We start from the raw sequence: 21,402 nt of genomic DNA, 5'->3' as shown, positions 1-21,402 counted from the left end.
AGGCCCTCTGATGCCTCCGCCTTGGGGGGTGATGGCAACTCTCCCCAAGAAGGGGTGAAGTCTGGGGACAGGGTCTCAGACACACCCAGGAACAGGCCAGGGGATCCACGGTGGGGACCCTCAGAAATATCACTGGCGGAGGGGCTCTCTTCCCTGCCCAGCCACAGGAACACTCCTGCTGGCTCCCGCCTGGCCATCACCCCTTCCACCTGTAAAACGGGGCAGTGAGCTTCATCCCCACCTCCTAGAGTACTTACGGGAGCAAACAAGATGCCATGAAGGGGCTTAACACAGCCCCTGGCATGTGGGAAAGAATTCCGCCTCCGTGCTGCCTCTGGACTCGAGATTGCAATGTCAACTCCGGAACTTCCAGCCTGCTGGCCTGCTTTGCAGAATTTGAACTTTCCACCCCCCACAAGCCCATGAATCAATTCCTTCAATTCTAGATATAGATATAGATATGGGTAATATAGAGATATATACGATATTGATATAGATACAGATATTGATATAGGTATAGATGATACAGAGATGGCATTGATATAGATATATCGATACACAGATGATATAGATATAGATGACACTGATAGAAACAGAGATGCTATAGAGGTAGAGATATATACACACGTCCTATTGGTTCTGTTCTCTGGGAACTCTGTCTAATACAGATTTTGTCACGTTGGCTATTATTCCCCCAAAAGACGGATAGCAAAGGATTAAAAGCAGTTATTTGGGGACTAAAATTGGGGCAGGAGGAAAGGGGGGACTGTCACTGTTTTACTCTATGTACTTGTGTGTAATTTGTTTGTTACACCAGCACGGCTTACCTTTACCATTTAAAATAGGGGAAGGGGAGGGACGGGAAGGCACAGTAAGAGGAAAAGATGAGAGGACAGGGCAGGACGAGGAAAGGAAAGCCGATCCAGCCTCCACAGCCATGTCCTTGCCCTCTCTTCCCTCCTACTTTCTATAAGCCCTGATGAGCAAGTACCAGCGAAAGGGTTTCTACAGTGAGAGGTGAAATGGGGCTGCTCCTCCGGGGATGAGGCAAAAACACAAATTACTCCCAGAGGCTGACTCAATTTCAACTCCTTGGGCTCCCTGGAGGCCAGCAACCCACTGCTTCCAAGTCAGAATCAAATGAGTTCGGCACAGCATTCCTTGTGATGTTTGGGGGCTGGGGAGGGCAAGTTATTCCCCAATATTTTACTCCATCCTTTTCTCATTCATCTAAGAGTCTAGAATGAAGAAGAGGAATTTTCTTTTCTGATTTGGGGGCAGGATCAGGGGAAGCAGTAGCTTTTCGTTATCAAAGCCGGGCTCATTAAATATTCACCCAGATGCCTGTCACCATTCCAGGAGGATGATCGAATTTAAGGTTCAAATCCCATTGATCTATTATTCTTTTTGGAGCCGCAGGTGGAACTCTTTCATGAAGTTGCAAATTAGAAAACCGTGCCGTTCTTCGAAGGGAACTTTATGTAATCAGATGCAACTTTTTCTTCACCCCGACAGGTGCCCTCCTATGCTGCATCTCACAAAGAAAGGCAAGAGAAAGAGCAGGGGGAAACCTGGAGCGCAGCCTGCACCCATTTGCCCCTACGGATCAGCCCAGAGCAGGAAAGACTCTGAGAGTCTTTCTGGGGAGAAGGAAGGACGAGGAGGCGGGAAGAGTGGGGTGTGCAGCCAGGACGGAAAGAAATCATCACTCATGGAGATTCGCCCTCGTGCCCGGCATTTCAACCACACCATCCCCTGCCATCTCTACAGCAACGTTTGAAGCAGGAATTATGCTCCGAAAGGTTAAGTGACGTGCCCAGGGGCACACAGCTAGCAGAACTCACCCCAGGGATCTGAAGCCAGTTCGTCTGACCTCTAAGCCCCATTCCCTGTAGCAGCGGCCTCCTAACTCACGTATGCGTCAGTATCTGATGGATCCCTCTAGAGCAGTGCTTCTCAACCAGGGAGAGTGTTGCCCTCCAGGGCAATTGGGCCATCTCAGGAGGCATCTTTGGTTGTCACAACTTGGGGAGGAGGGTCCAATTGGCATCTAGTGGGTAGAGGCCAGGGGAGCTATTAAACCCTCTCCAGTGTACAGGAAAGCCCCTTAACACAAAGAATTATCTAGCCCCAGATGTGCACAGTGTCGAGGCTGAGAAAGTCTGCACTGTGTGGAAGGCATGTGCAATCACCCCCCAGCTCCTAGCTTTCACCCTGGGAAGCTAGAAATTCTTCTACCCAGTGCTCTTATATTTTTGCCCAATGCCCGGGACAAAACTCATCTGGTAGTGAACAGGTATGTGGGGAATTCTTGCCTCTCTGCGTTGCCCCTGGATACATAAATTCTCATCTAAATTCATGCTCATGCTCACAATTTCACAGTGGCAAGACAACCATAACTTTCTCATTAAGGGGTACAGTCGAAGTTTCCCTCCACCGAGAGCAGGGGGAATCTGGGCTCTCTTGAAATGAAGCACAGCCATAATTAACGTTAATGAAACCGCTAAGTCAGCCCACGTGCTTGCACGACAGGGTGACGGCAGCTATGCCCCCTCATGCAAACAAAATGCCGCATTCAGGAGGAACTGAGGGACAGAGAGAGAAGTCAATTCCCCATTTCAGATGCCTGGGAACAGGAGGGGTCCACAGGAGGACGGACAGGGAGTTCACAGAAGAATCTGGGAGGGAATACAGAGGAGAAAAGTCACCTCTGTTGAGTGTAAACTAAGCCTAGTCACTGGGGCAGGCAAGGGACAGCCTCCTCTCATTTAACCTCCACAACAATTATTTGTAGAAGTCAATATTATGGCTGGCCCCGTTTTATAAATCAGAGGTCATCAAGCTTTTTCTGTAAAGGGCAAGGTAGTAAATATTTTAGGCTTTGTAGACTGTAGGAACTACTGCAACTATTCAACTCCACCATTTTGGCACAAAAGTAGCCGTAGACAACACATAAGGAAGGCACCCTTCTGTCCATCCATCCATCCATTCATTCATTTATCCATCTATCCATCCAACCATCCTTCCATCCATCCAACCATCCACCCATCATCCATCCATCCATTAGTCTATCTATCCATCCAACCATCCTTCCATCCATCCAACCATCCACCCATCATCCATCCATCCATTAATCTATCTATCCATCCAACCATCCATCCATGCAACAAATATTCATTGGCAACATACCATGTATCAGACACTTTGGATATCAAGACAAATGAGTTTCTTCCAAGTCCTTCGCCAGGCAGCTCCAGCCACACTGGTCTTCAGAAAGTTCCTGGAACGTGCAAGTGCTTTCCTTTCACAGGGCCTTTGAATATTGTCCAGGGCCTTTGTTCTCTCCCCCTACAATTCCCTCCACCATCCCCACCACCAGCTCTTTGCATAGCCACTCCTGTGATCCTTCTGATCTCAGCTTCTGCTACACAGAGAAGCCTTCCTGCCCAACCTTTCATTCTCCATCTCAGCACCCTGTGTGTTTCTTTCATAGCACTTGGGATACTTTGAAATGATTTTATTTATTTCACTGTAAATCAGGTTTATGTCAGCCTCTCCTACTAGCATATAAATTCCACGGAGGTAGGGATCAAGTCTTTCTCGTTTGCCATTATATTCTCAACATCTGGCACATAACAGATGCTCAACATATAGTTATTGAACTGAATTAATAAGTATAAACCCAGAAAAGTTGACTCCAAAGTATGGCCTCCACCCATTACAGCAAGTACAGCCTAGACTGTACCATCCAATATGGCAGCCACTGGCCACATGGGGCTAGTGAGCAACTAAAATGTAGCTAGTATGAGTTGAGATGAGCTATAAGTATACAATACACACCAGATTTAGGAGACTTCATATGGAAAAAATAATGTAAAATACCTCAAGTTGTCAAACTGACTCTATGGTGAAATGGTGTTTTGGATTTACAGGGCAAAATGAAATAAATTATTTAAATCAATTTCATCCGTTCATTTTCTTTTTTACCTTTTTAAAAAAAATATGCCTACTAAAGTTTTTTAAATTACATATGTGGTTTGCACTATATGTCTATTAAGTAACACTGGCTTAGAACCTCCCCAATTCTATTCCCAGACTTCTTACTAACTAGCTCTTTGATGTTGGTCCAGTCAATTAACCTCAACAGGTCTTGGTTTCTTTACACAACAGATGAATATAAGAATTTCTGACCTACCGACCACATGGGTTGTGGTGTAGCTCAAATGAGATAATGGATATGAAAGTGCCTGGGAAAAAATCTATACAAATGCAAGCTCTTCTGTAATGAGATTTTCTGACTGTTTCTGAATCCCCAAGTGGTTTTTTCCCTCTCTCCCTCCCTGACTCCTGACTATGACCTAACTTCCTCCATCTTTTCCAAATTTGATCCTCATGGTCTGACTTCTAAAGTCAATATTGGTTCTTTCTCCCAAGTGACACAGCCCTTCCTGTCCAGCCCCAGGGACAGACTTTCAGAAGCTAAAGAGTCTGGCAAGACAAGCCCATCGTCAGACTCCTCAAGTTCACCAAAGTTAATGTGTGGTCCACTTTCCCATGCTACTTTGGGTGATCTTTCAAGAATGACAGTGCCAAGGAAATCTAAAAAAGAGTGGATATGTGTATACATATAACTGATTGAATTTGCTGCACAACAGAAACTAACACAACATTGTAAAGCAACTGTAGTCCAATAAAACTTAATTTAAAAAAAAGAATGATAGCGCCAAGGAAAACTTGATTATTCAGACAACCTCCTCTTGTACTATAACAGGAAGCTGACAACTGTACTTTTGAGAGAGCTCTATATAATTTAGGCTGACCCAGGGCTGAGGTTTTAATTATTTTTAAAATGTAGAAGACCTTGTAGGTTTAGTCTGCCTATAATCCATTTCCTCTGGTTCCCACAAATGCATAATCATTTCCCTATTGAAGGCCCATTCTTTCCCTGGTCTTCACCCACATGGTCTGTGCAGGGTAGACAGGTGTGTGTGTACCTGTCTCAATCAGCTTATTCCGTCCCCCTGGACATAGCAATGGTTTCAAGGATGAGCACAAGACCCAGGTTGATCTATTAGGGGCCAATCCCAGGACTTTTGTGGGAACCTATAAGAAAGAAGAGTTGATCTTTCCACTGGGGTTGTAAGTCTGCAACTACTTGAGACATGGAGTTGGGGGAAGCAAGCTGCCATGAGAAAGCAAAACTATCATGGAGAAAGGATCAAGACAGACAAAGTCCCTTCAACATTGTTTAGTCACCTAGATCCAACTATACCTGAAGCCAGAATCCCTCTGAACTTTGCAGTCACAAAAGCCAACGAGTGCATTTTGTAGGAGAAGCCAGTCTAACTTGAGATTTAATCATTTGCAACCAAAAGAACCCGTCTAATGCAAAAAGAGGTCAAATGTAGTGCATTTTTTTAAAAATTTGCTTTTATGACTTTCAATTAATGTAGTAATTCCATGTAGGTTAACAGAGCATTGTCTAGAGCTGCCACTAAGAATCTTTTACAACTAGATTATGAGTTAACCGCAAACAACTTCATCTAAAGCCACTGAGAATGCACAGAGGTACATGAGAAGGGCACTCTCACTGGGACCGTTTTACTAAAACTCAATTGTTCACTGTCCGTGGAAGGAAAGATATTGCTCAGCAAAAGTAAACTTTAGACAAGTCACTCCACCTGGAATAACTCAGAACTGGATTAATGGGGCTTTAAATTAATATGGCCTTCAGGGTTTTATTTTTGTTACTTGAGAGAAATCTTCTGTTGCCACTGGGAAACCTTCACCTTTACCCTGAAATCACAGCCCCCCAGGTCACCTTATTGGCCAGCTCACAAGGTTGGTGAGTGGACGGCTCATGGGCAGATGGGGAAACTGAGGGTCACACATGCCTAGTCAGAAATAAATGTATGGCCTTTGGAAGTCCAGCTCTGCCCTCCAAACCAGGCTCCCTGCCATGAAGATTAATGAGGTGACAAGTGCCAAAGGCCTGGAGGTGGTTAAAACAAGAAAAACCACCCAAACACCTAGGACTATTTTTAGCCTCTTCTGCAAGGGCTTGAATACATATGCCAACAGCAGCCTGCCAAAGCATGGTCTTTCAGCTGTGTGCTGGTCTTTCCTGTGTCCCCTCCACCATATATAACTCTAACATGGAGACACTGACAAGGTCCAAGGTGATGTCATAGAGTCACCATCTCCCTAAAAAAGAGGACTTCCAACCTTTCGACCAACCACCCTGCAATGGACCCAACAGGCTTTCTATTTTGGTGGACTTCAAGGAAAACATTTATTAAATGAGCTTGTAAGATTTTAAAATTAGTATGCAAAGTGGTGACCTGTAGTGTAACATCTGGACAGCAGACAAATTTTATCTGGCTCATATGAGGCTTAAGTTTGGAGGTGCTGCCAATGTTTTTTTTTTTTTCAGATAGAGAAATTTCACATGAAAAATTCCATACTTCTGGCTTCTCTTGATAAACTGAAACAATGCAGGGCCTGCACTCTACGTGGCAACAATCAGCTGGAGGCGAGGAATATAGATGGGGGCATGAGCTCTCCAGTTTGCCCCACTCCCCACCCTGCCCTACAGTGCTCCTTGAGCCTGAAGCAGAATGTCAGTTGCCATTTGTCATCTTACATCAGACCCTTTTTGTCCGTTTGACTTTCCTGCCTGGCCCTATTATGTCCTGGAGTGTGCAAGCTCTGCAAAATGCCCATGAATTAACTGCGCAGTAAATTGTTTTGGTAAAACCCAAGCAAGCAAGGAGGTGAAAGAAGTCAAGGCTTCTAAGGTTCCTTGGAACTCAGAGAATACCAGGACTGTACGAGCTTTCTGAGGCCACTGTTGGGGGGATGTGAGGGGAGGGGCGGGTGCTTCTCAAACCTTCAGTGTATCTTTCCACGTGAAAGAAGCTCCACCCACATCCCACTTGGGGCCCCTCTCCAACCACCATCCTCCTTCCACAGAGAGAGGGTAACTCAGTAGCTTGAAGTTTGGGGGAGGAACTGGGCTCATGTAGCCCCTCTCCTTCCTCATCCTCCTCCAGACTGGAGTAGTGAGGACTATACTTTAGATAGACTATAGCTGGGACTATCCCCATCTGCATCTTTCTTTACTCTTATTTCTCAACTGACTCAGAGCTCAGGCAGGGAGTGGGGGAAGGAGCGCTAGCTACTGAGTGCTCTGAAGACCTTGACCATCATCTAGGCTGACAGTTCTTATCATTTTGAAGGTTCGTTACCCCTTTTGAGAATCTGTTGAAAGCTACACACCTGTTCACACCATAGTTGTACACATAACAACCTGGTGCTCACAGACCCCTGAAGCCCATTCATAGACTTCAGGTTGTTTTTAATCCCTGATTGGTTTCCATCCCCAAAGAGGAGTTATTCAAAGTGAGATGAGGCAGAGACAAGACTTATAAAAGCCCCGACATCCTGATTGGCAGCCTCCTCGCTTGGCATTCAGATGCACCTATTCATTCAATACAGCCCAACGCCGGGCGCTCCCCGGGCACGCGGTGATGAGCTCCACCGTGTGTCCAAACAAAGGACTCGAACACCAGTCCACTTATTACACAAATAAACGTCCAAGCACACGGCATGCTAAACACTATGATGGAAAAAACGGGCACCATTTTTGACGAGGGAGTCTGACATATTTGAAGGTGGTGGAGTGAAGAAAGATTTCTCAGAGAAAATGACATTGGAGCCTAGACCTGAAATCTAAAGGATCAAGATAAATTAATTAAAGGTGGGGGAAGGAACACAGAGTAGAGGCATCCAGACAGAGAGAAGAGCATGGGCAAAGTCCCTAGGGCGGGAGGAAAGGGAGAATGGAATGAGATGGAACTGGAAAGAAAAGACATGTGTGTGTGTGTGTAGTCCAGGTGACACCTAGACATGTCAAGTAGATAACCTCTTAAGACCCCATTCAGCCATCAGACACGCAATAAGTGTGAGGTGGGAGGTTACCTTAAGCTCTGACAGAGAGTTAAGAGGTTCATGACCTCAATCCCACATCCCAATTCTGGGAAAATTTCTCCAAAGGAAAGAAGTCAACAAAATCAAGAAGTTGGGCCTCCCTGGTGGCGCAGTGGTTGAGAGTCCGCCTGCCGATGCAGGGGATACGGGTTCGTGCCCCGGTCTGGGAGGATCCCATATGCCGCGGAGCGGCTGGGCCCGTGAGCCATGGCCGCTGGGCCTGCGCATCCGGAGCCTGTGCTCCGCAACGGGAGAGGCCACAAGAGTGAGAGGCCCGCATACCGCAAAAAGAAAAAAAAAAAAAAAAAAGAAGTTATATACACCAAGACGCTCGCAGCAGTGTTATATATAATATTAAAGCTCTAGAAATAATGGAAATCTCCAACTAAAAGAAGAATCACTAGAGAACCATGGGCATCAACATGATGTGATGTTATCTAAAAATGGAAATTCTAGTTGAAGTAGAAATTTGGGGACATGCTTATGAGAAATGAACGGCTATGTAAGAGTGTAGAGAAGAAACGGAGGGTAGGATATTTCCATACTTGTAAGGCACGTCTAGAAGGTTATGCAGTCAGAATGATACTATTCATAGTAACAGTGTAATAGGATATCAAGGGAGATTTCTCCTATTATCCCGGAATCATGGTTAAGGCCCAAAGCTTAAAATAAAAGACATAAATAACTCCACTTTCTAAAGAGAACTGCTCACAAGCCGAAGTTGGGACCAGACTCCTTCCCACAAGGGTAACAAAGAGGGGTCAGAGTCAGCCCCACACCCCAGCTATCACTGTCACCTCCTCCCCAGTGTGCAGAAGAAGAGGGGTACGGGATGGGTTTTGGTCTTCGACCTTGGGAGGGTATAGGGTTCACAAAGTGTGTGCATTCCTGTTCCCTAGAGGCGCTAGCAAGAAAGGGAAACAGGCATCTCATTTCCTGGGTAGATACCTGCTGAAATATTGATGCCATACTCTTAATGCCACTATCGAAGCAGAGAAGGGTGGGACAGTTCTTGGAAGAGATGGACATGGGTACCTGAAGGTGGAGGATGTCTAGACCAGCAGTGTCCAAAAGAACTTTCTGTGATAATGGAAATGTTCTATATCTGTGCTGTCCAATATGGCAGCCACCAGCCAAATATGGTTACTGAGCACTTGACATGTGACTGGTGTAACTGAGACACTGAAAGTTTAATTTAACCTAATTTTAATTAAAATAATTACCACCTGTGGCTAGTGACTACCATATACAGGTCCAGGTATTTCCATAGATGGGAGATCACTAGATATCTGAACACCTTAAGGGGAAACCACCTTAAGTGGTGAGCCTGGGGAGGAAACTGGGATACTTCCTACTCCATCCCAGATCTCTGCCCCCTCAGAGAATGTGAGAAGGGACCTCAGTGCTCCCATGGCTCCAGGGGAATGAGCATGCAGGTTAGTGGATGAGTGGCATCTATCCACGTCCAGGTAGCCACCAGAGAAGGGGTCAAGGGTGGTGCCATTGATGGCGCCCATGGGATCCTCTGAGGAGGGTGGTTCTCAGTGACGGAAGAGGCTGTCAGGATGAACATGAGGACGGGTCGGGGGGAACCATGCTCCCATCTGTATGGAAACCACTCATAGCAGAAGACTCAGACCAAACCAGAGCATCACCAAGGAAGCCAAGCCTGGTTTAAGTTTTCCAACCAAAAGTGAATGAACCTGCCCAAGCTGTCATTAACGATGGGAAAGGAGACATTCAATCTACCTCAGTTACAGGAAAAATAAACTGCTTCCTTCACGTTTACACTTTGATGAGTTTAGATTTTTCAACAAACCTATTACAAAAGTGTCCAAGCATTACATGCTCACGTAAGTTGTTTAAGCCTCACAATAACCCTATTAGGCAGCTCTCATCATCCCCGTTTTATGGAGGAAGAAACTGAGGCTCGGAAAGTTTAAGCGAATCACCCATGATCCCACAGATAAGTGGCGGAGCTGGAATGTGCCCCCAGGTTGTCTTGTTCCAAAATTTTCTTTAATTTTGTTAAGTCATCTTTTGGACAATAAGATGATTTTTTTTAAGATAAAAAAATGCATGTAAAACTGATGAAATCCAAATAAGATCTGTGCTTGTGTCAGCAGTACTGTACCTATGTCAATGTCCTGGCTTTGACAATGTACTAAGGTTACATAAGATACTATCAATGGGGGAAGTTGGGTGAAGGGTACACAGAAACTTCTGCACTACAACTTCTTGGGAGTCCTAAACCATTTTATAATAAAAATTTATTTTTTTTTAAAGTTAAAATGCGGTTTTTTGGAAGTTATGCAAAATGATGTTTATTGTATATTTTTGACATAGAAGTACGAGTCTATGCTTTAAGAAAGGAAATCATTTAAAGGTAATAAAAATCCTAAATTTTTATTAGCTAAGTATTTTATTTTATAAATTTTTAAAAATATTTATTTATTTTGCTGAGCTGGGTCCCCGTTGCGGCACGCGGGATACTCGTCCCCACGCGCAGGATATTCGTTGAGGCATGTGCCCGGGCCCCTTGCACTGCAAGCCCAGAGTCCTAACCACTGGACCACCAGGGAAGTCCCTAGGTAAGTATTTTAGATTCAAGCTGTCTTTAAAGCCTGCTCTTACTATTTATTTCAATGTACTCTTTAAAACATAATATGTTTGGGGGATAGGATTGAATGTATATCTTTTAAACTATACCTGGAAATAAGCAGCAATGCCCCTCAGATATGGAGGAATCAGTACAGGTTCTGATTGATCATTTGCATATATAAAAACAGAACTTTTCCTAAATTGAGCTGCAATGGGCATTATAACCTTTCCATTTAGTCTGGAAGAGTCATGAGATTTTAAGTGGCTTTGCTGCTGGTACCTACACAACAAGCATCATCTCTCTGGATCATTAGCAAAAAAATAGTTTTGCCCTTCCTCTTCCCTCTTCCTTGCATTTCTGGGCCGCTGGATACTCCATGAGCCGTGTCAAACAGGCAGGGGGTCTGCAATGCCAGGACATAACCAGCACCATCAGCTCAGATACACAAGAACATGCCAAGAATAAATAGGAGAATCAACAGAGACAAGAAACATTTTCGATCCTTTGTAGAGACGGCTGTTTGTGAGTGTTCAGCCCTGGCTTGATGAGTCATTCATTAGGAAAGAAACATGACCTTTTTCTATTGATTCCAGGAAAACTGGTAGGGGGAGGGCATGGATTTCAAGGAGTCAACAGAATCAAAGACAAGGGGAGGAATAAGTTGTAGCCACTCTGTTTAGATAGGATGTTCTTGGGGCAAGTGAGAACTAAGGGGTTGAGTGAAAAATAAGGAAACTGGCTAACAGGAATAAGGATGCTGGGTGCAGTCATGTAATGCTTTTTATTCCTGGCTAAGTCCATTTTCACACACACACACACACACACACACACACACACAGAGGGAGAGAGGGAGAGAGAGAGGGAAGATGAAAAGAGAAAGAGACTGCAAAGAGGCATGAAAAAAGAAGAAAAACTTAACGTAGTTTTTTTTTTTTTCCTCCCAACTGCCCTCATCCCAAGCCCAGTGAAAGAGAAGTTAAGAGAACAAAAAACAGAAGAGATGGATGAGCAGAGAAAGGCCAAGGAGACTACAGTAAGCAAGACAATGTGAGACTGGCATAAGAATAAAGCAGAATAAAGACTCTTGAAATAGACCCACATAAACACGGCCCATTTATATGCAACAAAGATGCCAGGTAATTCATGGGGAATGGGTGGTCTTTACAACAAATGGTGCTGGAACAACTAGATACACCATATGCAAAAATTAATGAGATGGATAATAAACCTGGATCATAAAAGCTAAAACTGTAAACTTCTAAAAGAAAACAGGAGAATATGTCGGTGACTTTGGGATTTGCAAAGATTTCTTAGGATATAAAAAGCATTGAGCATAAAACAAAAAATGTGATACCTGACTCTGTTAAAACTGAAAACTTTAGCTCTTTGAAAGACAAGTGTATGAAAGTGATAAGGGAGATCACAGATTGAGAGAAAATATCCATAATACATAATTTGATAAAGGGCCTACAATACAGTAATAAGAAGATAAACAACTCAATTAAAAATAGGCAAAAGACTTGAACAGATAATTCACATGAAGAGAAATACTTGAACAGATAATTCACATAAAGAGTGAGAAATGACCAGGAAACGTCCAACATCTTGAGTCATGAGGGAAATGCAAATCAATTAATTAATTAGTGCAAAGTAAAACACAATAAGATCCCACTGCATACCTATTAGAAAGGATAAAATTAGAAGCCTGACAATATCAAGTGGTGACAAGGGTGTAGAACAAGGTTTCTCAACCTCGGCATCATTAATACTTCGGGCTGGATAATTCTTTCCTGGGAAGGGGAGGGGTGAAGGGGGGGCTGCTCCATGCATTACACGATGTTTATCAGCACCCCTGGTCTCTACCCAGGAGCTAGATGCTAGCAGCACCCTCTCCCCAAGTTGTGGCAACCCCAAATGTCTCCAGACATTGCCAAATGTCCACTGGGGGACAAAACTGCCCCACATTGAGAAGCACTGATGCAGAGCCACTGACTTCCCATGCATTGTTGGTGGGCTGTAAAATGTACAGCCACTCTGGAAAACAGCTTGGCAGATCCTTATAAAGTTAAATATATACATACACTACGACCTAGGAATTCTACTCATAGGTATTTACCCAAGAGAAATGAAAGCATACGTTGACAAAAAAAAACAAAAAACAAACAAACAAAAAAACTCATACAGACTGTTCATAGCAGACTTACTCTCAACAGTCCCAAACTGGAAACACTCCATATGTCTACCAATGTGAGCATAGGGGGCTGAATTGTGTCCTCAAAAGGATATGCTGAAGTCCTAACCTCCAGGACCTATGAGTGGGACCTTATCTAGAAACAGGGTCTTGGCACATGTAATCAAGTTAAGGTAAGAGTGGGCCCTAAATCTAATGACCGCTGTCCTTATAAGAAGAGGAGAGGGTACACAGAGGGAATAAGGCCACGTGTAGACAGAAGTAGAGATTGGAATAATGCAGCTACCAGCCTAGAAACGTCAGGGATTGCTAGGAGTCATCAGATGCTAGAAGAGACAAGGAAGGATTCTCTTCTAGATCCTTCAGAGGAAGTAAGGCTCAGTCATCACCTTGACTTGGCCTTCTGACCTCCAGAACTGTGAGACAACAAATTTCTGTCGTTTAAGCCACCAAGTTTATGTTACTTTGTTATGACAGCCCTAGGAAACAAATACAGTGAGAAGGGATAAACTGTGGTGTGGTCACACAATGAAATATTATTAACAGATAATAATGAAGTGATACAAAAGAATAAACTACTGATACACAGAACAACGTAGGTTAATCTCGAAAGCATCATACTGGGTGAAAAAAGCCAGACACGAAAGAGTATATGTACAATGCATGATTCCATTTATGTGAAGTTTTATGAGAGGTCTCAGCCATGTGATAAAAATCAGAATGGTGCTGCCTTGAAGGTAGGGAAAAATAATTGGAGAGTGGGACACAAGGGAACTTTTCAGAGTGGATGAGAAATATTCTAAATCTTGATTAGGGTGGTGGGTATCTGGGGATATACATTTATCAAAATTCACTGAACTTAAAATCTGTGTTTTTATTGTATGTAAATTAATGCTCTATTTTTAAAACTGGAAATAAAGAGGCTCATGAGAAGAGAAAAGAAAATTGGGACGCACGTGACTTTTTCACAATGATAAGGGGCAGAGAAGGAAAAGAGGGGGAGAAAGCAAGGGGCTGTATCAGAAAAAGACCAACTGCAAACACGCCAGCAACTCTGTCCCCACCTCCAACAAGTTTTGTCACTCTGTTACACCTGCGCTCGCCATGGGTAAGTAAACTCACAAATTCTCCACTGGAGGCCAAGTGTGCAGAGCTGTTCACAGCAAATTGGCCCAGGCAGACATCCCAGCTGCTGTCCATTATAACCTGGAATGGAACATTAACTTCTGAGAGGGCCCTCTGGCTCCCAGAGAGACCCTAGTCTCCCCACACTTTGGGAATATTCTTGAAAACCTAAATGGAAAACTGAGAAAAACTCGGAACTCAGCGCTTGGTGAGCAACCTGTGAGGTCCCCCTGTGGCATGAAACACTCCAAGTGAGGCTAACGGCCCTGCAGCCCTCACCGCCCAGACAGCAGCGGGCTCTCCACGCAGCCATGCTGGGGACTTGGCCTGAGTGAGTTGCAGACACTTAAGGGCTCAGGCAGGAAACAGTGCCTGAGGCCAAAGCCTTCCATGCTGCCCAACCCACAGCCAAGCCATGCCAGGGAGAGGCTAAAATCATTAACTTTGGCACCAGACAGCCCAGAGTCCAAGTGCCGAGACTGCTTCCCTGGGCTCTTTACATCATCATTTCCTCACCTGAGAAATGGGGGAAATGTTAAGGTGCACGCAGGTGGGGAAACAGCACTCAGGAAATGCTGGGTTCCCCTTGTGAAAGGCGGTTAGCAGCGCCCTAACGTTAGATTGTGAACTCTACGCGAATTGCATTCCTTGCTTATAAAAAAGTTCCCTGCTGGGGCTTCATTTGCTGCGGCCTTGGCAGTGGCCAAAACACCTCTGGGCCTACCGCTGGGTTTGGCCTCGTAGCTGCCCTTTGAGGAAGGTGATGCTGCTTTTGTCCCTCTCTAGAGTTCCCGGCTGCCTGAGTGACAGAGCTCCCCTCTCACGCAGGCCTATTGCAGAGGCTCTAGGAAAGGGTCCCCACGAATTCACACTCGGGACTGTGCTCGCCATGCGTGCGGGTTGACACACATTGCTTGAATGGAATAGGGTATGAGGAACATTCAGAATCTGAATTTCAGGCAAGGACAACTCTAAGTGGACCAGTAAAAATGTAGAAAACAAACTAATGGTTACCAGAGGATAAGGGGGGGAGGGTAAATTGGGACTGACACATACACACTACTATATATAAAATAGATAACTAATAAGGACCTACTGCTTAGCACAGGGAACTCTACTCAATACTCTGTAATGGCCTATATGGGAAAAGAATCTAAAAAAGAGTGGATATATGTATACGTATAACTGATTCACTTTGCTGTACGCCTGAAACTAACATAACGTTGTGAATCAACTATACCCCAATAAAAATTAAATTAAAAAAGGAACAGTAAAGATTGCTTCCTCTGGCATCTGCCAGCTGCTTCCACATTACCCTGCTGGCAGGAGCACGGCTAGAAACAATGGAACAGGTAACTTTGGCAGAGACAACGTCACTCACCTGCATCCCTGCCTTAAAGGAGCAAACTGGACACAGGTCCTCCTTATGTAGCTTCTCTCGCATTCATTCTGTAATGGGAAGAGTAGGGAAGGGTGGTTTCCAATGTTGGGAAGCTGGGAAAATCACCCATCCGTCCATCCATCCATCCATCCATCCAACCATTCAGTCATTCAGCAAACACTTATTGAGCCTTTAACTCTGTACTGTGTTAAGTGCTGTGTTAAGCAAAGTGAAAGAGATGAATGCGACAGGGTCCCTCCTCTCAAAGAACTCACAGTCCAGGGTCTGGAAAAGGACAGAGACTTAAAACCTGCTGGAGAAAGAGTGACAGGCACGGACATGGCAACTACAGAGGCAGCCTAGCATATACGTAAGGTCATGAATTCAGCCTCTGGGCCAGATGCGTGTTACACTTGCCACTTCAGCTAAGGACAGGAATCTATGCATTCTCTGAAAGGGCCAGAGAGCAAATATTTCAGGCTCTGGATGCAACTACTCAACTCTGCCATTGTAGTGTGAAAGGATGTGACATGTTCCAATAAAACTTTATTTACATAAACAGGTGGTGGGCCAGATCTGGCCCTCAGGTGGTAGTCTGGCAATACCTGATGGAGAAGATGCCATCCTAGGTAAATTGTATAATCTCCTATACCTCAGTTTCTTCAGTATAAAAGAGAGATGATAATAATACCTACTTCATGGGTGACAGAAGCTGATACATTGTGTAAAGCACTTAGCACAGTGCCCACGATATGGCATGGATGCAGTAAATGTTAGCTGTTTCTAGATTATTGTTATTATTATTAATTGCACTATAGTATGAATACAGAAGTATGCAGGCAGAGGCAGAAAGGAGTGGAGGGTCAGTTTGGTGTGTGGGAAACCATAGCCAATATTACCTGTTTGAGCCTCTCTAAATCTACCTGTCAGAAAAAGAACAAACCCACCTAACTCCCCCACAGGGCTGAGTTGCTGTCCAAAAAGCTCTCTGGAAAAAAAAAAAAAAAAAAGGCTCTCTGAAGACTGGAAATTTCTCTCGGGTCCTCACACACAGACTTTTGATGAAACGAAGGATTAAGAAAATGGATCGGTGCCTTCCCTGAGCCAAGAAGATGTTTCTTAGATATTCCTCCTCATCTTCACTGAAAACAAGACGCTTTCAGTCTCAGCATCTTGGAAGGTGACATCAAAGCCGGTGCCAAGAGATGACATCCCGACAGCTGGGTGTCCCTTCCCAGACACATCCCACGCCAACTTGGTGTTTAAAACCTGGGCTGGCGGGATGATATCCGCACACCTGTGCCTGATTCAGCGGACAGACACCGAAAGGCCATCTCTCTAACGTAGGAATCATGATCCCGAAACACGACTAGGGCTGAGAGGAAGGACTCCGTGATGGCTTCCTGACGTCGTTAAGCACCACCCCAGAAAATTAACCCGCCGGCTCTTGGCTTCCAGAAGCCCAGCCATGGTGGAAGCGGGCCCCAGCTGGAGGCCTCGAGAGGTGTGAGTACGTTTATTCTTCCTCTATTAATTTGAGTTAATAAACACCCCCTGCCTGAGGAGAGCAAGGGGAGGCGGCTGGAGGGCTCACTGTTAGCAACCAGAGACCCCCGGCCATGTTCATTTTAAATTACAGAGTCCCCAGAGGGCAGAGGTCATGGGAGGAAGTGGGCGGCTCTAGCAGTGGGTCAGGGGCTCCCTTCCCTGCCATCAGCCACCGGGAGCAGATGGCAGGCCTCCCGCTGACTTCTGCTCAGCAGTGTCACCAGAGCCGCGCTCTCCTGCATCCTGGAAGGGGCATCGCATACCTGAAAGAATTAATTAATGGAAAACAGGAAGAAAAGCGCTCACAGCAATTGGGCTGAGGCCTCGAGGCCAAAACGCCTCTCAGCTAAAATGATTCAAGACAGGTCACGCTCCTCTGCCCTAAGAGGCCTTCCGGAGGCTCCCGACCGACTGCCTGGGGGAGAAGCTTCAAACCCCCAACAGCTCCTGCCTCATCCTCCCTTCTCACCCCCCCCACACACGTGTGCGCGCACACACACGCGCACACATTTACACACACACGCACACACTTACACATGCACGCACACTTACACACGCTAAAGTCTGGCTACACAACCATTTTCAGCTCCCCAACCATTTTCAGCTCCCCAACCAGCCCTCGCTTCCAGGCCTTTCCACCTGCCATTCTGCCTGCACATCTTTCCCCCTCTCTCTTCACCTGGCCAATGCCCACTCACTCGACAGGTCTCACCTTAGGTCAGGAGCTGGCAAACTACAGCCCAAAGGCCAAATCTGGCCCGCCACTTGTTTTTGTGAATAAAGTTTTACTGGAACACAGCCACCCCATTCATTTGCATATCGTCTATGGCAGCTTTCACTTACAACTGCAGAGCTGAGTGGATGCCAGAGAGACCACTGGGCTGCAGAGGCTGATGTATTTACTACCTGACCCCTTACAGGAAAGTTTTCTGACTCCTGCCTTAGATGATGGCTCCTCCAGGAAGCTGTCCCTGGCTCCCTCGAACGTTCTAGATGATCCTCACCTGGGCTCCCTCAGTCCTAGTATTACCTCCTTTGCTCCAGACCTTTCACCACTGAGTTATAAGGTAGGTTTCTAGTCCGTCTCCTCTAAATCTTGAGATCCTTGAAAGGAAGGCTGGGGGGTTTTTTGTTTGTTTTCAACTCTGTTTCCCCAGCTTCTCACTCAGTCCCTGCACATCCTAAGCACTGAAAAATAAGTTTTTCTGAATGAAAGAATGAGCAAATGAGTCAGTGTTTGACGCAGGGCTGGAGAGCCCAATAATACCACTAAATAGCGTACAACTAATTCAGGCTATTGGCGACTTGGTCAGGACACTGCGCAGCAGCATTATTTTCCTGGGATGAACAGAGGACAGAGGGAAAGCCCAAACATGAGCCCATCCAATGAACAAAGAGGCCCTAAAATATCTCCTGGGGAATAGCTCCCAGGGCAAACACAATGGGAGAAGAGAGGAAAGTGTCACTAACAGTTGGGGATGGACTATTCCAAGTTGGGACCCATATTCTAAATCCTACCGTCACTTCCAAGGTAGCCTCCAAGGCCCTCTTTATCCCACTCAGCACACACTGCTTTTTCAGTCTGCTAACTTATCGTTCTTTTCTGCTCAGTTGTAAGTTCCTGAAAAATAGGGATCATATTCTCACCAGGGAATCCCTGTAGGACTTGGCACCATGTAGGCAAAAATGTATGACACATGAATGAATGAATGAATGAATGAATCTCAAAACATCAAATCCTTCCATCTGGTATAAAGTAGTACAGAGTGCCAGATGGGGCCAGGTTTTACTCTGGGGTGGACCCAGGACTGGCTCTTGAACACAGGGGACACACAAGGGAACACAGAAGTACCTTCTATAAGGACAGTCATGACTGTTTCGTGGCTACCTGACATCCTCATGCTGAGGCCACACACTTGGCTTTAAACAGCTTCTCCATCACAGCTTCCAGTTTGTAGATGCATTTCTGGGGTCTCAGCTGTGCCCAGCCTTGTTGCTGACCTCTGCCTTGGCTTTCAAAGTCCTCACTTAAAAGCCTGCCTCAGTGTGACCGTTCCAGCCCACGCTGATATCACTCCTGCATCCTGGCCCCTATTATCTTAAATCAAAGTGCTGGGCAGCTGCCCCCTATGACTCAAGTTGCCATCTGGGAGCTAAACACAGTGGTGAAGTTGGCCCTGGGAGGAACTTTTCTATCTCCCCATTTATCACAATAAAAGGTTCATTTTCAAATTCTATCCAACAGGTCAGATAGCAAGATAGAGAATAGTGCCTCCTGTTTGTTTTTTCCAGAAATGACACCACCCTCTCGAGTGAACAGATCTGGGACATTTAATTTGGCAACCAAATGACATTCCCTCCCAGAAGGCTGGTGCCTGCCAGTGGCAGAGCAAAGAGAGGGAGTGGAGAAGCAAAAACGCAACCTCATTACCGCAAAGAAAGATAAAAAGGACACGTAAGTTCTACTCAACAAATGAGGTCGTCAGGAAGCCTTGCAGTTTCCTGTATCTAAGATGGACTTTTATTCCTAGGCACCTCAATCCTGAGGCTAATTCTAATGCTTTTCCTTTTATCACAGTAATTATAATAACTATCATTATACATTCAAGAGGATGCATGAATGAATGAATGAAACTCAATCATCAAATCCATCTGGCATACAGAGGTACGGAGTGTCAGGTGGGGCGTGATTTCACTCTGTGAACACATGGCACCCATACCAGTACCATGCAAAATGTATCACTCCACTTGTGGCCAAGCAGCCCTCGGTCTGCATAAACAGTGGGCCTATAGGATGACACTCCCAGATGATTTGGGGAAAGTGCATCTATGAGATAATTACAGCACCGCAAAACCATGGGGTGCCCTATAATAGTTGCTAACAAATACATTTAACAGGTTAAGGGTAACACTCTTCCTCTAGCTTTTTCTTACCTGTGTTTGTTTCATATTTGAAGTCACATCTCCCTCAAGAGTAGAAGCGTTTGCTCTAATCAATAAAATGAACAGCTTTGGGGAGGGATGGAAAGGCATGAACATTAATTAATCGAACATTTCAGTTTCAATTGACTGACAGTGACTTTCCCAAGCTGTTGTATTGAGAAGGATTCTGAAGTCATACCAGGGTCCATGAAAAACGCCTGCCTCTGGAACTGGAGGGGGAATGGCCAGTCTTACACATACACCAGATACGCCAACCCTACCTTTGATCATTTGACCATAGTTGAATCAGGTCAAGTGGGTATTAAAATTTCTCCCCATTCTCTGTGCCCAGCCAACTCAATCACACCCCACGAAGTGCCATTAAAATGTCACCTAACATGACTTATTTACTTGAGGTTTCCTTGCCACTGTTCCCTTCTGCTTGGGGAAAATGAACGTTCCTTTGTTTGAAAATGTAAAGTGATCGACTCTGTAAACTCTACTCTTTCTTTAGCACTTTTGACACTGACTAGGGGAACTTGTCTCCATGTTCATCTCTGTCCACCATGCTTGTCCCCGTGCCTGATCCATGGAAGGGACCCAGTAAATTTGTTGAATTCTTCTTGCATTTGAACAAATTCCGTCCCATCTTCATCTCATCCCAAGAACTTTTAAAACTAATAAGGAGTACGGATAGATTTCTGGGGGAAATTCCAATGAGTTTATTCCACAGTAGGAGAGTCTCCTCCCTACCAAGAACCAAGCTCTGTGGCTTAGAGGGAAGCATGGAGATTAACCACCTGAGAGCCACAGGGAAGACTGTACCCATCCTCAGCCTGTTATCCAAAATCTTCTTTATTCAACTCGCAACACAACTTTCTACCTCCATGAACTTGTGAGTGTGCTTCACCCACACTGGAAAATTAAATCTAATCTTTTGTGGTGAGAATATAACTTCAAGATGGTCCTTTCCAATGCTTAGTCATCATCGGAATCACCTTCTCAAGCTCTGCCATATCTAAGCACCACCTTACTTACTCACAGTCTCTTTACACTGACTTAGCCTCATCTTAAGCAACAAACAACACCAAACGAATCCTGGATCTGATGTGTCAGCCACACTTTTTTTCTAATAACATTAAAATATTAACATAATTTAAAATGTTTCAAGTTGCCTCATGTACCTCGTTAAGTCATCTTGCCCAGATGAGTCCCAGAGCATCCGAATCAGTGCCCTGAAGTCTCGTTCCACAAGCACACAGACACAACAAGGTGGCGACCTTTCCCCTCTCCAGGACTCCAAGCACCAGGGATTCTAACCCAAGTCCTTCCTGGGCAGAAGTCAATGCTATCTGGGAAGCAGTATAGGGCACAGCAGTAAAGGGACAGGGATTTGGAGTCAGGGCTGTGTTTAAACTCTGGCTCCCACTTACAAGCTGTGGCCGTAAGCAATCTGTCTACCCTTTCTGAGCCTCAGTTTCTTTACCTGTAAAATGGGGATAATAAGAGTAGCCATTTCACAGGGGATGCTGTGGGAATTAAATAAGAAAATGCATTTTAAGTAACTAGCACAGTACCTGGGACACCATCGGCACCCAATAAATCACTGATGCTGTTATGAGTACTAACATCCAGTCATTCAAC

At 45.1% G+C, this 21,402-nt stretch overlaps 1 protein-coding gene across 1 annotated transcript in view; it reads right to left on the bottom strand.

Annotated features, from left to right (window-relative positions):
- The window catches only part of KSR2 (kinase suppressor of ras 2), a gene marked incomplete at both ends in the record, with an annotated part of 400,411 nt that overhangs the window by 207,985 nt on the left and 171,024 nt on the right, over window positions 1-21,402 (bottom strand). The gene's annotated exons all lie outside the window — the stretch shown is intronic.

This window comes from Mesoplodon bidens (assembly GCF_964165515.1).
Source record: "Mesoplodon bidens genome assembly, chromosome: 13".
Classification (NCBI taxonomy): domain Eukaryota; kingdom Metazoa; phylum Chordata; class Mammalia; order Artiodactyla; family Ziphiidae; genus Mesoplodon; species Mesoplodon bidens.
Note: the sequence above shows the minus strand (reverse complement) of the source record. Positions and strands in the feature narration are given on the sequence as shown.